The sequence below is a fragment of the Pempheris klunzingeri genome, chromosome 2, assembly GCF_042242105.1.
Source record: "Pempheris klunzingeri isolate RE-2024b chromosome 2, fPemKlu1.hap1, whole genome shotgun sequence".
NCBI classification, from domain to species: domain Eukaryota; kingdom Metazoa; phylum Chordata; class Actinopteri; order Acropomatiformes; family Pempheridae; genus Pempheris; species Pempheris klunzingeri.
In genome coordinates, this window is record NC_092013.1 from 13,759,958 (window position 1) to 13,778,724 (window position 18,767).

The 18,767-nt window shown below is 42.2% G+C and overlaps 1 protein-coding gene across 1 annotated transcript in view; it reads left to right on the forward strand.

Moving 5' to 3' along the window:
• sema3fa (sema domain, immunoglobulin domain (Ig), short basic domain, secreted, (semaphorin) 3Fa) overlaps positions 1–18,767 on the forward strand; it is a 47,782-nt gene that overhangs the window by 9,450 nt on the left and 19,565 nt on the right. The window lies entirely within an intron of this gene.

Here is an 18,767-nt window from a genome sequence, read left to right on the forward strand (position 1 = left end):
TCTCAGCTTTATAACATTAGAAAAGTGTAAGCATTTTTCACAATTTTCTGATATTTACACAATAATTCTGGTTAATTGATTAATTTAAGAAGAAAAACCAACAGATTAATTGGGGATAGAGAAAATAATTAGTTGCAGCCCTGCTGGACAGGGATTAACTGTTGTGGTAGAGAGCTGTTTAGTCCTATCAGTGATAACAGGTGTGTCTGAAGCAGGAGAGGGACGTTACCTTAGAAGAGACAAGCTGGAGGAGAGTTATCTGAGGAGCTGCTGTTGGTATCACGTGTCTAAGGGGATTTTTCTACAGCACCATCACAGTAATGTTATCTGAATTTGACATGAGCGACTACACACTCGTTCTCCTCCCTATGGACAGAGACTGACATGTTGAACTTGAGGAGCTTGTCTTGTTCCAGCTCAGACATTATCTAGGAGAATAGGAGGAAGGGAATGAGACAGAGAGACAGAAAGACAGAGAGAGTTAGATAAGGAGAGCAAGAAGTCGAAGTGAGGACTGTCAGGGAGATAGGGTGAGTGGAGGAAAATGTGAAGGGAGCAATAGAGCAGACTCAGACGGGGCTCTGAGAGTGCTAATGGACTGCAGGGCATCAGTGTCAGGTTTGCTATCTCAGCCAGAGCTCGGATAGATGGAGGGATTTTAGAATGAGAAGGAGGAGAGGAGGAGTGTGGGTGCACAAGAGCATACTCTGGACAAATTGTGTGTCTGCTTCCCATTAGCGGTGTATGAGTGTCGGTTGAGATGGTTTACCTCAGCTGGTGACTGCTCGGACTGTTCAGCTCCGTGCCAATGCCCCGGCAATAACCTCGCACTGGTTTGATGTTAGAGTCAATGAAAAGTGCTGACTTTATTCACACTTGCATATTGTCATACAGATTGTCTTAGAAGAAGTGTTGTAAGTATTTTGGCAGTGCGGAATAGTTGGAATTAAGCCCAAAGTGTGTTTTGAACCATACATCTATTCAAGGACAATAAAAAATGATGTGAAGCCAAAGTACAAAATTGTACAAATATTTCTTCTTGCTGAGTGTTTATACAGTCAAAGTAGCTTGCACTGTGCCAGTTTTTTATGAGAAGTGCTACCTTTCATAAATGAAAGGTCAAAGTTGTTTTTAGGCAGAAGCTGGGCAGCCTCAAACACCCATAACCTCAAGCAATCTTTCAGGTGTGGGAGATTCAGACTAATAGTCTATCCAGCCTCTCTGTGTGTACAGTATATGTTGGATGAAGACCAAGTATCTGTCTATGTGATTATGGGAGAAATTAGTCCTGTGGTTGAGCCCGACCATGATCTTGTGGGAGGTTGCTTTAGTGGTGTCTCGCTATTGGATTAAAAAAGCCGGAACATTCCTCCTTCTCCTCCAGCTCCTGTCAGAGCTGTATTTCATCTTTTAGCTTCAGCCCTATCCTACTTTCATACGCACATACATATATTCCCTCTGCAGGATGCATAATTGGTGAAAACTGAGCCTCAGTCAGATGCTAACATCATTACAAAGCCCACCTTCAAGGTTTGAGATGTAAATGCTTGGTAAATAGCAAAGCCTTTCTTGTCAGATTGATCCTTCTTCAATCGGATTTGTATTCCCCATGTTCCATTAGCTGCTGTGGCTTCAGGCAAGTAATGCCCGAGTTTGAAGGTCAGACCTCTGAGTGAGATCTCCCCTGTGTGGGCGAGAACCCCGTGAACCCATCTAGTCCTGGAAGAGCAACAGAGGAGAGCCGAGTGGAGGAGGAAAGGCAGAATGTGGTTGGACATGAGGTTTCCAGGCCTTGTTTTCTGGGTTCATGCACTGATGGGCTTCCTGATAATGTGCTGATTGTGGAGGGGAGGAGATGGCCTCTCATCCCTGATCATTGTGGCGGTTGCATTGACCTGATGCCAAGATTTTTTCCATGCCTGCCCCCTTCACGCCCCTTTGCCTCCGCGCTTTGTTAGTCAACCCTGTTCTCAGGAACCCTCTCTAGGTGTCCCTAATGGTATGTTGGCAGTGTTGTCCATAGTATCTGTGCCATATGTGTGTGTCTGTGTGACTGCATACATATGTATGAATGAGAAATAGGAGTAAGGGCCTCCTATGTTGCTGTTGTTATTGTTGTTGTTGGTGTTGACGCCTCACTCATCCCCGTGAATGGACTGCTTGGTCTCAATAGAAGAGGGGCGTTTGTGTGGGTTGGGTCCATCATTCATTTACTTCATTCATGTCCCCGGGGAAGCGGAGGGGGAGTGGCATACAACACTGGCACGGCATTAACACTCAAAGCATCTCTGTCTGTCCTTTTCCTCCCTCGGCTCGCCGTCTCTCTGTCTCTCATCATTCTCGTCTCTCACTTTTCCTCCTCTTGGCACGCATGCTGAAACAGTCATCACTCAAAGCTTGGCTATGATCCTGGACTTTCATGTTCTGTAGGATTTCATGTTGGATGAATTGATGTGCTCCTCTGGACCATGTGCTTCGCCACACTACAATGATGGAAGACCATAGACGGCCCCTCAGAGAGCTTATAGGAAGCAGCACCCCCTGGCACAAACACAGACACGAACTTTTTTCCACGGCTGACAGATCTAGTTTTAATGTGGTCGACTCAGCTGAGCGTCACATAGAGGAAACAAAAAATGTCTTTTGACACCGGGAAGATCTCCAACCTAAATGATGCTTTGTTCAAGATTAATCGCATTAAGAAAGTGTAAAAAGCTTGGAATTCATTAGTCTTTAGCTTTTGATTATACTAATGTCACTCACGTAAAGGATTGGTGCACAGCGTGAAATTTACCTTTTCACCACCGTGGCCGGATTACACTGTCCTACTAAACCATCTATGTATGATTAATTAGTCACAAACCATTGCAATGCATTATGAGCAAATTAGACCATAAAAACAACAGAGACCACAGCACACTGTGTTCTGTGCTGTTCAGCAGGACTGTTCTGCGTCACCACAGTAGTGTTTTTGTAGCTGCAAGCATATTGTTATATGTGAAGTGTGTACAGTGATGCACGCTCAAACTCCACAGATTAGCCTAGCATTAACTTTTTACAAATTACACTCAGGCTATTGTAGTTACTTCTTGGCAAACTACAACACTGTTCATGTGTTCAGCATCACTGTGCAGCATTTCCATATGGATCAGGTGTGGAGTTAATTGTCTTTTGTTGATGATAGTGATAAGAGTTTAATACTGAAATACTTAATCAAAAATCAAATCAAAATGTTTTGTTGTGACATTGAAATTGCTATACATCCTTTATCATTTATGCTACATACAGTTTTTTTCCAAATTGCTGCTGAACATCAATGTTTTGAAGCCCACCTCTGGACAATATGTTATTCCAAAAATTGCATTTATTAAAAGCGGTGATGGTTAGTAAAGGTCATCTTAATGCTACATTTGTAATAAACACAGACTGGTTTAATCATTAATCCACAGAATGACATAAACTATTAAGATAAGGAAGCAGTTGTGGAGATTACTGGGTCTGGCTACCATAGAAATGTCATCGTTGGACCACTGTTTTCTTTCATGAGATGGACGGCCCTTAACGTTTGGTATCACAGGGGTCTTATGGCAGTGACATCCACCCAGCAGAGTCAGTTTGAATTAAAGCCTTGGTGCTAAATTTTTTTTTCATTGCAGTGACGATCAAGAGATTATTCCTCAGCACTCCCAACTCTTTCTTGTGTGAGTATTGCAAATGATTCACTGGTGCTTCAGATGATCATAACCAGACTGCTGGAAAAGCTACAAGAGAAAATATCGCAAGCTGCAAACAAACAAGCCCTAAGCAGAAAAAAATTTGTCTACTGTTCAGATCTGATGAATGAAAAACAGATAACGAAGATAGACGAAGGGAGTGTGAGAGAGAGTGAGAAAGGCCACTTATAAGAGGAAAAAGTCTCTCGCTCTCTTTCCATTCCTGGTGTGGATCAGTCTCTGTTTGGCTGCCTTATCAGTGCAGAGCGGATGGCTAAGCACTGATTTATGAGAAGGTATGACAGTGTAAGATAAGAGGGTTTTTAGCCTCCATGTGTGTGTGCAATCACTGGCCTCCTTCAACACCCCATGTGTGGACGGATGGAGGGACTGTGACTAAGATTTCCCTCTGTCACGCATGTTCCTTCCCAGCTGATAAGACTCTTGCCTTCCTCTCGTTTTTTTTCTTCTCTTTCTCTTTACATCTTGCTATCTTTCTGTCCCTCTCAAATCAGAACAGGCACTTCCAGCTAATATATCCTTTTGTTAAAATTGTCTGACTATCCTCCACCTGGATGTTTAAGCAAAGACATGCTGCTTTCAATAAAAGTATGAGCCCAAAGCCAAATAGCTACGAGTTGCAGGATCCTCTTTAAAAAGTAACAGACTTAGTATGATACACTACAGCTATGGTTTTGAATGTGTTGCATCATTTTAACAGTTGGAAAGGTCATTCCAACATTTCTTATCTATCTCCATGTGTGTGCATACTAACTGTCACTGAGCAGAACTGCCAACAATAACATGCCGGAGAACACAGCCAGCTTCTGATTTGCTGTTTGTATCTAGGTGCATAGCCTGTAATCTGAACGGTGGGCAATTTGTCCATTTCATGCCTGGCGTGCAGTAATTGCTGTTGTGTAGTATAGACATGAAGGGTTTATGTGAACTAGAGGCCAGGATATGGTTTGTGTCACCTATTTTGTTTTTATGATCCATCTTTTACTCTCTTCATGGCTCTAAACAAGATTCTTGGTATTCTTGTCCCTTTGTCTGCAAAGTCACTATTCAACCTCACAGTTTCATTTGGGAAACGTATCCTTATTGATATGAATTCATCATTAACTAGAGCCACTCAAATATCCTCCCCTCTGTGCCCTTAAGCAGCCGCACTCTGCACACTGACCCTTATGGTCACGGGTGAGAAGAAGGTCACAGGGTCGTGGGGTAGGATGTCCCATCTGTCCATCAAACATGAAAGCAGCCAAATCAACAGGCGCTGGTGTTTTAAATGGGAGGGGTGAGTGCGTCAGTCAGCAAGGGGAGTAAAAAGGCTGTGGATTACACAGACAGACAGTAATCTATAGGTCTGTCAGCCTGTCAGTCAGCCTGACCTTGGGTAGCTTTGCTTTAATTGCAGGCTGGGATAAGAGAGTGGGGGCCCGTCTTTTGCAGACAATTCACATTATCCATTAAAGATGTAATGGCTGCCAACATGTTTCATCTTGAATGGCATTTTTTTGCTTTCAAAGCACATATTTAACCTATTGGAATGTAAATGGTCGTTTTAGCCTGTAATTATTTTCTGTGAAGCCCCTTCAAGTAATGCAAGCCATTCATGCTGGGAGAGATCATCACATGCAGCATTCCTACTTAAGTTAGTGTTTCCTTTTTGGGAGATACTTGAACAAACATAACCCCAAAGCTGATGGCACCAAGGTGGCCTAAGCTGACTGGAAATTACACTTCAAATATAGCACCTGTTAGCCGTTTTCTTCTTCAGCTGTGTGATTTACGTCTCCTTTCACACCTCTGATAAGCCTAGCCATCACGTTGTCAAATTACCATCATCACGGAGTCGCTTTGACATTGAAACGATATAGCTGGCATATGTTGATAGAACTGCAAAAGTGTAAGAACAACATATGAAATATCTCGCGAAAGCTTTCAAAACAAAGATGTGACTTCATTGTCTCTTTTTACTGCAGCCATTACAGTTTGAATATGTTCTCGTACCCAACTATTTCCATAACAATGTTCTTTAGCATTCCCACTGTCTGCATTCCTTTCTGCCACCTCTTCCCCCACTTCAGCCCCTTCTCCCTTTGCTCTGATTCCGTCCATTCTCAATACCATCATCTCCATCATACAGCCACTCTTCCACTTGGAAAAGATGAATGCCCTTGACTGACGGTCATCATCCCCCACTTTGTTTTCTCCACTTCTCTGCTCCCATTTATGCCAAACAGACAGGCAGGCAGCAAATGGACAAGTTAACATGGATGTTCTGTCACTGACAGCATCCAGTCAGCTTATTCTCACCAGTTGGTCTCCCTACTTTCTTTTCTTTCCACAGCTTTCACCAAACTTCCCTGCTGTGTTTCATTGATATTTGGATGAAATTTCTCTGTGTGCATGTTTTTTGGGGGATTTTTTGTTGTTTTTTTTGGTGTGAGGCTACAATAAATGTCCCCTGTCATGCTTGTAAATGTACCAAATTAAAAACAGTCACAACAGTCAGAGACACATACAAAAGATGGTGATAAAAAGAGGCAGTGGGATGCTGTTGTCTGCAGTCTGGTCTGAATATCAGTTTGCAGTGTCCGTTCTTGCACTCAGCATGCTACCAAAGAATCACTAAAGAGTTCATACACAAAAAAATGATAGACTCAAAGGCATACAGATAACACTGCTACTTATTCTGGAAGGACTGGGCTCAAACCGAAGAAGAAAAACACTAATAACATCTCGCATTTGTGGAGCTGCTCTCACCCAGGCCACAAGAAGAAAACATAATATTGTTCCTGGGCTGTTCCCGAGTAATAGCAGCTCTGGAGTTACCTGTAATAACTTGTCAGGGAATATCTGTATGCTTTTTTTGTTTGAGACTATGCTCAAGAATTGTCTGAGTATGTTGTTAGTTTATTTTTCTCAGCCAAGCTTGTGGCTGCAGAGCTTACAAGACTGGAAAAGCAGAGTTTGTGCACTGAGCATAATTACCTTCGGAATCATCTGCTGAGGTCAATGCCATATTGATCCGCTGGTTCACCAGTGCACAGTAGGCCACTAATGGAATGGATTACTACAGTAGTGTTAAGTTTGACCTGCTTACAAAGAAGTTCTCTTTAGGGAGTGTATTTTGAAAAACTTTGACCTTCTACATTCAGGAAGTGTCACTCAATCAAGTCTAGTAGTCACACCAAACCAGATGTTTTATTGGATATCTCTGAAGGACCTGTCAAATGCAATTTCCCATTAACACTGAACAGGGAGAACAGGCTGATGAGTTTTGCAGGTTTTGGGTCATTTACCTGATGGTGCTAGAAGAATAAAGAAGGAATATCGAGGGATCCATTAAGTAATTTAAATCATCCTGAAGGAAATATGAATGTCTCAATGAAATTTCATGGTCGTCTGATCAATAGCTGTCACGACATTTCACTAAAATACACAAATGTGAACCTCATTGTGGTGCTAGGAGAAAAATCAGGGGATCACCAAAGTCACTAGGATACATCCTCTGCAAAACATGATCGTCTATACAAAATTGTGTGTCAATCCATTTAGTGGATGTCGTGGCACTGTATATCACGGGGTTAGTGAAAACTTTGACCTGCTGGTGGTGGTATCAGGAAAAGTACCACGGTCACTGGGGTTCATCCTCAAGGGGCCATGAATGTCTGCACTGAATTTCCTGGCAATCCATCCAATAAGCACTGAGATATTTCGGTCTTAATTAAAGCGGTCCAGCAGTGCCCTCCCTCGGGTCATGGCGCTACCATGGCTTAAAATTGTATCAAACGCCTACCACCTAAACAATCAATAACGCGAATGTACACTGTTGGAAATAGAAATTAGGAGGATATTCCATCATTGAGGTCATTGCAGATGGTTGAAGAAGGGCATTGATGCCTGTTTCAGTCTTTGTGCCAAAACTCCTACTCGCTGTTTACTGAGCACAAAGCTTGTCACACAGTGAGCAGGTCCCCACTGCAGGCCCGGACTCCAACACCCCATCTGAGGACCATGTCACACTGCTCAACAAGCAGCCGCCTAATTGTTGAGCATTATCTGGTTGTCCCCTGCCTGTCATATGGCATTAGTGCACGAGGCTCGACCCGGGATCTGTGCTGACACGTACCTGGTTGGGGGTGACCCAGCCTTTGTCTGGCAGCGACGCAGGGTCAAGTGTATGTATGCAGCAGGAGAGCCTGCAGTATTATGTCAATCGTGCAGAGGCAGATGGGCTTTTGGCACTCACCCATTAGTGGCTTGTAGTATGATAACTCCACAGATGCTGGTGACCCCAGAGCTCAACTGGCTGGCCAGTTGGGTCTGAGGGCACATTTATATTTACATCACAAACCTCTAATTGACAATCTTGTTTCATGCCCAATATAGGTTAAGGCACATATAAGACATGTCCTCAACAATGCAGTGCATTAAAAAAAAACATACATTTTCCATTAGCACATTTAATCCATAAACTCCAGCTGAGATTAATAAATGCATTACCACCCAACTGTTTTAATGCGGATATTGAATTTCAGCCCTAAAACGTTTTTTTTTTTTTGGCTCAGGGTCAAATTCTGCCCCGTCTCTCTAGGTGGCCTGATGGTTGAATACACAGACTACAAAACATCCCCAGTTCAGCTCCAGCCAGTGACCTTGTTGCTTGTTGTCCTTTGTCTCCGCCTCTAGGACAAAAACGCCACATGGTGCGTGTGGACAAAGTAATTCATTAAAATAACATAAATGCTATCTCTGGGAAGCAGCAATGAAAAGTCATGATGTCTCAGAGTTATTAGTCCTTTTTTGCATATGTCACCATGTCACATCCTCAACTCTAGCTGTGGGAACCACATAACCACAAGCATTTTATTTTGTCAACTTTTACGTAATTTTCTTAAAACTTGTTTGGATGAAAGCATAACTGCATCTCTTTAGACATGACTCTGAACAACACTTGTTAAAAGACATGTCTCTTTCTTCATGCTAGAGTTAAATACTTTTAATGGGTGAAGCACAAGCCTGACCATCTTAGCAAAATACATCATCACTGCACTTATCCTGCACGCATTTCCCCCTCCCATCACCCTGCTTTTTCCACCTGCAGCATGTTAGGTGTTAAAGAAAGGAGAGCATGTTATCTCAATGGGATGGTATGCAGACAGGGGCTAGTGGATGCAGGCAGGATCAGACAAGCTAAGGAAAAGGAAAGGTGTGAGAGGAAGCTAGGTGATAAATCAAAATAGCATTAACCAGGCATAGAAAGGAAGATTTAAGATAGATGGAGCTGCTATGATTTTCTTGGTACAGCTGCATGCATGACAACATCTTTAAAGAATCCGTACAATGTTCTGGATGGTGTGCATGGCTGGCAGAAATACTCAAACAATCTGAGGAGGTTGATGCAGGACAGGAAAGTGATAAATGATATTGAGATGTTTGTTTCCTCATCACTCCTCACTGAGAGATAATTCAGTTTTATTTTATAAAATAAAGGAAGCAGTATTTTGGTTATCTGACTTTGGCCATCGCGTGATGTAAAATTGAAAACCATCCAAATGAATGTTTGATTTATTTGACTGAAAGTAAGAAAAGGTTTTGGCCTGTTTAATATAAGAGCTCTTTCATCTTGTCAGTTCTCAGTATCAGATGGTGGTCAACCTAATGTGGACAAGTACTGCTTGATTGAGCCCTCACACATAAAGGTCCAGCGGTGTCTCTACGTCCTTCAGAGAAGGAACAAATTATCCTGATCAACTGTCTGGAAGATGAAGTGCACTACCTCAGACTGCAATTTATCAACAAGCCCTCCAAATTGAAACATTTAGCACTGTTGCCAGGTTTGAATCTGCTGGCCGGCAGGTTTGTGGTTTGAACTTGGGGCCTTGGCTCTGATTGATTAGCTCCAGCCCCCAGCGACCCTTAAGGATAAGCGGTACAGACAATGGATGGATGGATGTCTTTGAATGGCCTGCAAAAAGAAATATTTAAGGTTTTTAATTGTTAGAAGAATAAATCGTTTATTGTTAATGTTTGATGGGTCAGGCACAAAAAGACTTTGTTAGGAAACTTGGTCATAGAATCAATATTGACTGTCAGTAGGAAACAGGAAAAGAACAAAGTTCTCCTGTGTTTAAGTCCAGTGACTTACTGATCCACCCATCCCTGAGTCGTAATTCCCATGGCTGGATTTTGGAAGTTTGCTATGAGGACATTCTGTCCAGGGAGTCTACCATGAATGCTACATCATCATTGCACTGGCATAGCTACACCCCGTCCACCAAGTCAATGGACTGTTTACCCAAATCCCACCAGGGAGAAGATTTCCGGAGCATCCGAACCAGTCCCACGAGGCCCAAAGGCCATTAGTCGTCAACACTTTCCTCCGTTACAGTTTGAACTTGAACAGGCCCGATCTGAACCATTTCCTCCCACTTACTAGCACATGCCACTTTTTACATCTATTGCATTTACTATTTGGTCCAAAAATCTTTCGAAATCTGATTGATACATCGCAAACAGCAAGGGAAACTCACATGGAGAACATCTTGTATATCTTATAGAAAAGTGCCTATTTGCTAATTTGACCTTTACATGTAGCGAATATGTTATACACAGCTTCTTAAATGCCGGTATGTCTGTTTGACATGTGAATTGGTGGTCTGTATACATTAATGCTTGACTGCTAAATGTTGTTTTCTCATTACTTCTTCCTCCCTTTTCTTCTCAGGGGTAAACATGACTTTTGAGAACTTCTCCCTCCTCTCTTTCCACTTCTGCTCTTTACCTAAGATGGCAGCTGAGATCAGTGTTTTTGTGTATTTGGGCACACAATCAGGGTGTTTTGTCCTCCATCCAACTCCTGATTAGAATACACATTGGAGAGTCTGTGTGCCTTTGTGAGCTGTGTTTCTTGCCCCTGTAGCAGCAGGAGAGGGGATCTCAGTCTCTCTGTGTTGGCTGTACATAGGAGCTCTCTGAGTTTGACTCAGAGTTTCCATGGCTCTCTCTCCTGCCTGCTTTGATAAATGGAAGTTCTTAGGCTTGGTGTCACGCTCCTCTCCCCTTGGGACCCCTCCCTCCATTCTCAGTCCTCTACCACACCATTTGGTGTTGTGGGTGAAAAATGACCACAGGGAATATAGTGGATTTTCAATGCTGGACTGGAGATTGGAACACCCAGAGAGGGTAGAGGGGGCTGTTGTCCCCAGTGGACCGTGAGTCAACACTTGCTGCTAATGGTCTCTCTAAATTTACCTCCTAATTACCCCCCTTTTATTGCCTCTAGCTAGCAATACACTGCCCATGACCTTGATACGGCAAGAGGGCATGCTTAAAATTATGCTTTGTTCAATTCTGGTTAAAATCAGCAGAAGGGAGAACTGATTAATTGAGATCTTGGCTCAGGAGATATGTAAATTTTAACACTCCCAATCAAATACAGGATTAGGAGAAGTCTATATATATAAGAACAGGCTCCTCTGAGAAAGCTTTGTGCATCTGGCTGTGTGTTAGTGCAGCTGACAGAGAGGGAGAGTATTTGTTCTGAGTGGCAGGTCAAAGGGCAGCCAGGGAGAGGAGGATTTTTCACTCACTCGCCCGGCTCTGTCTCATTATTCAGCCCTTTCCATAATCCCTCTAACCTGTGTTATCACCACTGACCACCGTCGCCACCCCGACCAGCTCGCTGCAAGCGACAGCACAGCTACAACAACAAACACAGCTTCATCATCATTACAGCAGTTTGTGGAATCTGCACGACCCCAATCCCAAACAAACACTTGTGCATACAAGAGGCAGCCACGGGCCCAGACAGCACCTTGGAGTAGAGCATTTTGTAAACAATGTAAGGAACCATGTTCTCAAAAATCCAGAGATTAGTGTTGTAGAGGAAGAGAGTCAGATAGACCTGCTCACTGATTTCCACACAGACATGGCTTTATAGTGTTTTCAGCTCAGTGTTAATGTGGATTTCTCATTTTTCTTTGCAACCCAAGCTGTATTTTCTTTTCTGTGATATGTGAAGGTATGAAATAAGTATAGATTTTATGCTACATGAATGTATCCCACTGCACTTGATAATATGTCAAAGTGGAAAAAAATTATCCCAAACTCCACATAAAAGGTTTTGTCACTTTGTGAGGAGGCAACAGTAAGTGTATCATGAAGTTTTGTCTTAATTGATTGTACTTGCTCCTGAATTCCTCCTCAATGTCCAGTCTTTCCTGCTCTTCTTTTCTCTTCAAATCAGCCCACACCAGTATCATTATGACCACCCTGCCTGACCCCCCCCCCCCCCCCCCCCCCCCCCCACACACACACACACACAGACTCCCCCTCCACCACCCCCTCAAAGATAATCCTGATTATGCTGAAGTGTGTAAAGAGGCCAAGGATGAGCTTTCACCTCAGACCCTTTGTGTCCTTTAACCTTTCACCTGAGGCCCTGCACGGCTATGGAGGGCAGCTCTCTGTGGCAATCTGTGTTGAGGGAAAAGCATTGGTAGACACCTTAGGCATTTAGCAGGCACATTGCTTTGTTTTTTGCTGGGAATTACTGAATGTATATGCAAAAAACCATGCATAAAATATCAGTGTAGTTTTTCCACATTGTTTCACTTTAAATTGTCTTTGTTTTATGACTAATTTTCTGGAAAAGAAGAGTAACCATATATTATCATCCATCCTTTAGTGCAATAAGTGGAAAAGTTGGAATTGCATTACAAAACCAATTCAAAAGTCTTGCACATGTCTTGTACTTCCCAATGTAATCCCACTGTATCCTCCCCTGATGACTACACATACAGTATAACATGAACTTAATGAGGGTTGGGTTTGCAGACTAGAGATAGTGGGATAAAGAAACAAAATGACCTTTCCTGTCAGTTGAACCAGAGATACTCCTCTGCTCCCTTGTGCTTTAATTAACCTTTCCTGTCATCCGAAACAGCAGAAATAGATTTGTTATAATCTCTCATTTCCACTAAGGAAGTGAACTCACTTCCTAAATCAATCTTTCTCTGCTTTTGATTTGTGCAGTGGGAGACAGGTGTCCCTGATTTGATGTGAAGATCAGAGAGCTCTACTTCTATTTCTATGCACACACACACATACACACACACAGTGTATAAGTGGCAGACAACCGTGAAGAGCATCTGAGTGACAGCATCCGGAAGCTCAGAGATAAGACGTAATCTGGTGCCAATTATTTGTCCTTGACAGGCACAGGTAAGCAGCAATCAGCTCCGGTGACATGTGTTCTGAGTCAATAGTCGCAGCCCCAGTAGGTGGTGAGATGCTGATTATGAGGTGTTGATCGGAGGCAAACACAAAGCTCCTACATGTTGGGCTGATAAGGCGTCCCACTGCTCCTCAGACCCTCTGATATCTGCGATGACCTCTGTCCTGTGCACTCGTTACACTTACAAAAATACACTTGCTTCAGACATTCAGCACGCACTTGCGATTTGCACTGAACACACATATTTTCAATTCTTGGTTTACAATACACAGATGAATCCAAAAGTGTAGTAGGTGTATTTTTTTTACTTTAGAGAGGTCCAGGTTATTTGTTACCCCCTGCCTGCAGTCATTATGCTCAGCTAAGATAGTCACCTCCTGGATTTAGCTCTATACTTCATGTACAGAAATGAGTGTGGTGTTAATCTTCAAATCTAACTAAAGTGAATACGCACACCAAATGCCAAAAATGTTGAACTATGAGGTTTGTAAAACATCTCTATTGTGGTTAAAAGACACCAGGTCAACAAAAAAAACAATGCTGTCTTTATTCTGCACAAGGACTTATATATGATGTGTAAGCAGTGTGTGTCAGTCACTTGATAAAGAAAATCCACATAGGGACATATCTGTGCACGCATGGCTGCAGACAAGCTGCAGCAAGGTGGGGCCACACCTCTACTTTGTGAGAATGTGAACATGAGTAGATCGGGGAATTCAGACAACATGCCGGGGATGCCTGGGCAGGTATTTGGGATTTTCTGCTGCCTGCTTCACCAGACCCCCCCCCCCTCTCTTACACCCGTAACACACACACATACACTGACGGGAAAGAGGGGGAGATCTGCAAGGCTGATAGTGGCATGAAAAGAAGTGGCAGCGATGTCTGGGAGCTGCATCTTTCATCAGCTCCTCACAGATATAAAACAGGGGTCCCTTATGTCATTCTGAGGGTGACCCAGGAAAAACGCACAAAAGGTGCAAAGCTTTGCTGAAAGATTACATACCTTGATTTGGATTAGAGTGACCATAGAGCAGAGTGTAGAGTAGGCCGACCAAAAAGGTCAAGGAAGGTGGTAGGCAGGCAGACTCAGCAGACTTTTTGAGTGCAAAAGAGGTGATTTTATTTTACAGTGCTCCATGAAGTTAAATTTAAATTACAAAACAATACAAAAAGTATTTACAAAGAAACATAATTTCAAAACTAAACTGTAACTACTTAAAAAAAAAAAAAAAACTATTATACTGTGGCAGCACAGCCCTCACATCTCTGTCAATCCATCCTCTCCCAGGCATCCAAGTACCTACTCTTTATATAGTGCATTCAATTCCCACCTTGGCTCACTTCAGCTCTACCATTCAGTAACATGGTGACATAGTCTGTACCGTGAATGCAACAAATCTGCAAATAGAAATCACAGCACACACTACAGACCTCTAGACACCTCCAACCATTTCCCCACAAGCTAAACAAGTGAAAACAACAGTTTATGCATTTTAATAACAACAAAACATTTGTCAAAAGTAAAAAAAAACCCTCCACTTGGTCCGACCCAATGATGTAACTCTGACATCACCAACACCATAAATTGGGGAACTTCTGGGCCGGCCTCCTCTCCAAACACTACTCCCTCATGGTGAGCCAGAACAAACAAAGAAAGGTAAGTATGAACAAAGGAATGAACAATTGAATCACATTTTACCTGCAACTTAATAAAGGACAACTGAACTAAATTAATTAAATGTTTTACTTTAATCCCTCATGCACTAGAAGTAAACTGTAACCTAATAACACAAACAAACCCGGGATAGTTTGTGCCTTAATGCTACACTGGCCTGGTCAAATTAAAGAAAAACACACATGGGGAATGTAGCATGAACATGTCCAGGGACAAGTGGTGAGGAGAAATGAGCGCTCACCCACTTTGTCACACAGAGAGGGATCACACATGGATACAATACAGGTTCATTTGTGTCCTGGGGCAGACAACAAAAAAGATTTTCAAGAAACTGAAGTCTCCACATCCACTAACATGCGCGAACGAGGAAAATACAGTTTAGCTCTGTCTTCCTGTGTGTCTGGTAGTGATTACAAAGACCTTGCTGGGAATCTTGGTGATATTTACCAGATTTCATGGTCTTTATAGACAGACACTTGTGCCCTAATCATTGCTGAATTTACCAGCTGGTTATAAATGTAACCGTTTAACACAATGTCACGGCTTTGTTTTGTTCAGTAACATTTTTCCTGGCTTCTAGAGACATGGCCAATTTGGGCTGAGCTGCAGCACACAGGAATGCTTCTGAGATGAATTTGTGCTGACAATAGAGCGTATGAGCGCCTTGAGGTGGACGTTATCATACCTTACTCCTTATCTCACCGCACCACAGGCATTATTTCAAAGAAAATGTGTTTTTACATGTCTCATCTTGCAAAGATGTAATATTTCTACTGAGTGCAAAGATTGCCACTTCATTTTCAGAGATTAAAATGGCAAGATGAATAGAGCTAATGTGCAGTATAACTTTGATAGAGCATTTTAGCTTGTCTAAAGCTTTAAATGTGCTTTGGAATGAATCCTAATTGGTGAGGATGAGTGAAATTCTTTTAAGTGACAAGCAGCTCTGGTTAACTCATGATTCTCCTCATTGTGTCCCAAACGATGTGATCTCCTACAACGCAGTTTTATTTAGTTTAAGTATGAGGCTGCATGCAAAAAGGATGCTGGGATGTGTCTGAGCATGTGCATGTGCACATCAGCTACTGACTGATTCTGTGCCTTTACCACTCCTTGATTCAAAGATTACCAGTATAGTACAATTAGTCACTCAAAATATGTAGACCTCCCATAAAGATTTCTTCCTTTTCGAACAATTTTTCATCATTTTTCAGCCAAACATCTTTTCCATTAACACACTTGCCAGTGGTCTCTCAATAGCAGTTCTCTTTGGAAAAATACAAGAACAAGAGCAGAGTGATTTTAATGTGGTTGTTGAATGATTAAAAGCTGTCCAAACCACAATTGGATATAATTTGCAGCAGGCAAATTTTCAGAAACAAGATAATTATTCTATTTTGAAAGTGTCTCTTGCTGTTTATTTTGATATCATTTAGAACCTGATTTGTGTATTTTGTTAAATGCCAAGAACATTTATCAGTAATGTAATTCATGCAAAATAATGAAAAAATTGCTTCTACTATGTATTTGCTAGCCTTTAGTTTTGATAGAGTTGGCTTTGGGCCTCACTTAGAGCTGTTCTTTGTTTTTTTTTCATGCTATGTGGGTTATTCAGGTCGTTTTTTGTCAGGATGAAATTAGGTCAGCTCCAAAAGTGATAGATATTGATCCAGTGATCCTGAATTAAAGACCAGAGGGGAGGGAGAATGATGACAGGCTGTCAGACACTCAAAGTCAGTTGCTGTTGACTGATAATGTGTTTTGATGAATGTTTATTTGTAACACAGTAGGTTATCTGTCTGTCTGCCTGTCTAGTCTGTCTCGTCTGTCTGTCTCTCCGCTCTCATTGAACTTTTCGGTGACCTAACCGCTGTCTGACTTGTGACAGCCAGTCACCACCAGCAGGCTCCCATTCAGATGCCCCTGAGTGTGAATCTGAGTGCAGAGGTGATAAATGTGGGATGTCAGCTGATGACGTCTGGTGTCCCTGAAGCTCTGGTGTCGTTCGACCGCTGGGCCTGCCGGAGCAGCTAGATGGCTGAGTGTGTGACTGACAAGCAGACAAGGATGGAAAATAAGATGAGATGTATATAGAGGAAAATTGGAGATGTCCTGTTTGTTTGCCTCTATGTGCAGATTCATGTATGTGCTGTTTTTCCATGAGCATAGATGCTTAACATAGGATATCCAGTCAGGCTGTTAATCACAATCATGTTGCTGTCAACACCTGCACCCATGTCCTACTTTACTGTATTTATGCATGTGCTCTGATCCGGGGCTGGTTGATATGTTTGAAATCAATATCAATTAGTTATTGTCAGTTCTGTTTTTTTGATGGCATCCTGTTACTGCAGGTAAGAACAAGGTGGTTTAATACTACAGGAAACACGTCTTGAGCAGCTACATTGTCAGAAACACAACAGAAGGGCAGCTGAGGCATCTGTTAACAGTGGGGGGAAAAAAAAGAAATTTGCCATCATGTCATTAACAACCACAGTCTGATTTGTTCCACTTGTAGAAAACATTTTTTAATACAACAGAAGGGCTCAATAAAAGGAGTTTAGTGGTCATCTCGGTGAGAAGTTGGAGATGTGCAGCCCACGGTTTAACAGCTCACTGTGGCAATATAACTGATCCACTGACAAAAAAATGCTGTAAATGACCACGTCTTGTTTTGTAGATGTGTTTTTTGATGAACGATCAGTGTCTGTGTTAACCACCATGAACAAAACACTGCATTTCCTTTGAATGCTTCCCAATAAAAGCCAGTTTAATATTTAATGTGAAGTAGCAGCAGTAGAAAATGTTGGGTTTACATTAGCAGTAACTTTGTGGATCGAGCAAACAGTGAGGCTCATATTAATGGGCTAAATTTACATTTAAATATATTGAACGGGTATTGTTGCAAAATTTGCTGGCTAGAATAAAAATGTTTTGATTTCTTAAAAATCTGAAGGATTACAGTACAGACACAAAAAACTTAATTAACTAATTTTCTTAGTATTTAATTAGAAATTGGCTTTGAATCATCTATACAGGATTCTTTAAAACAATACCCTGATATAGTCATAGCACAACAATAGATTTCCTCTAAAAGTCCATAAACCCCAGTCTACTGTGATTCTGTGTCCATGAGAGTAGGAATGAGTATTAAACCCATGTGTTTGCAGGCAACTTATGAGAATTACATGGGTGACAGCCATGTCTATTCCTATTTTCTACCTTATCCACCCCACTGCTTGCTGTGATGCTGCACCCTGATGGCAGCATTTCACAGTTCCTGAAGGAGCTCAGCACAGCTGAGCGGCTTTTCTGGCAGAGGATTCATGTCAGTATTTCAAAATGTCTTGTGCAGGTGGAAAACATCATGCTGTCTTTTATTCCCAGTAAACTAACAAGACGTTCTGCGTCCTCCTGGTCAGGAAAAGCTGTCTTAAGGAGTCTTTGTAATCATCATTGAGTCTGAGACTTGGCTGATGAGAACAGTAGGGATGGTTGTCTGTTCCCATTGAAGTGGAACATGAACAGATCCTCTATCTGGTCCTCTAGTTTTCTCTGCAAATAGAACGCCACAAGTGCAGGCTCAACTTTCTCAAGCTCCACTTTCCCAAGCGGAGCTTGAAGGAGAGCAAGAGAAAAAGAGAAAGAGACCTCCTATCAGATTCTCTAACAGCTTAGGAGGTAATAGAAGGACCTGGAGAAAAAGCTGCTTTCAGTACACCAGATCTCCACTTATCTCCCCTCACACCCAAGTGTAACTTAAACTCACTCTCACACACCAGCGATCTTGCCTTTAGCAGAGCGGTTTGAGAGAATTTCAAAATAGTTTTTCAGTGATATTGAAGAAAGAATGTAGCAAAGTTATGTATGATATGATGCAAGACTAAGCCTGGGAGCGGTTGGTATCTTCTCTGTTGCAGCTGAAACTGAGAATTTACGAGGTCAGGATACCAATAGCGACGCAGTGTGGGGAAAAAACCAGCACAGGCCAAAATGAATGGTCATTTAGATTTCTTTTGACACACTTCCGTCACCATACAGCAGTGACTGATCTATTACTTGTCTGTTGCAATTCAGTTCTGACGCATGTGAGATTTATTGTATGCCTCCTTGCTTTTGTCAGAGC